The sequence below is a fragment of the Arachis duranensis genome, chromosome 5 (genome assembly GCF_000817695.3).
Source record: "Arachis duranensis cultivar V14167 chromosome 5, aradu.V14167.gnm2.J7QH, whole genome shotgun sequence".
Taxonomy (NCBI): domain Eukaryota; kingdom Viridiplantae; phylum Streptophyta; class Magnoliopsida; order Fabales; family Fabaceae; genus Arachis; species Arachis duranensis.
The window spans coordinates 44,904,025-44,904,831 of NC_029776.3; positions in this window are offsets into that span (position 1 = coordinate 44,904,025).

Here is an 807-nt window from a genome sequence, read left to right on the forward strand (position 1 = left end):
ACTTGGCGTTTAACGCCAAGTTACGTCGTCATTCTTCGAATAAAGTATGGACTATTATATATTGCTGGAAAGCCCTGGATGTCTACTTTCCAACGCCGTTGAGAGCGCGCCAATTGGAGTTCTGTAGCTCCAAAAATACCATTTCGAGTGCAGAGAGGTCAGATTCCAACAGCATCAGCAGTCCTTTTGTCAGCCTTCTTCAGAGTTTTGCTCAAATCCCTCAATTTCAGTCAGAATTTACCTGAAATCACAGAAAAACACACAAACTCATAGTAAAGTCCAGAAATGTGAATTTAACATAAAAACTAATGAAAACATCCCTAAAAGTAGCTCAAACTTACTAAAAACTATATAAAAACAATGCCAAAAAGCGTATAAATTATCCGCTCATCAGCTTTCTATCCTTGTATTAAAGCATTCAGAAGCTGCAAGCTGCTGGTACAGGTAGATGGCCTTGGTTGCAGTATATACACTTGTATATACACTTGTATGGAAAATAAAAAGGGGCTCTCTTGGTTGCAGTATCACAAGACAGAAATGGGAATATCGTGCCTCTTGCATTTGCCATCATCGAGGGTGAGACTGCCGATGCTTGGCACTTTTTTCTGAGCCATCTAAGAACGCATGTAGTTAATTGAGATGGTGTTGGTCTTATCTCTGATCGACACGAGTCCATTATCTCAACTGTAGGTCGTAGTGATGGAGCATGGCAATACCCGAGGGCTATTCACATGTTTTGCATCAGGCACATAGCTTCGAACTTCTTGAGAAGGTTCAAAGCGCCACAAATGCAGAAGCTGATTGTCA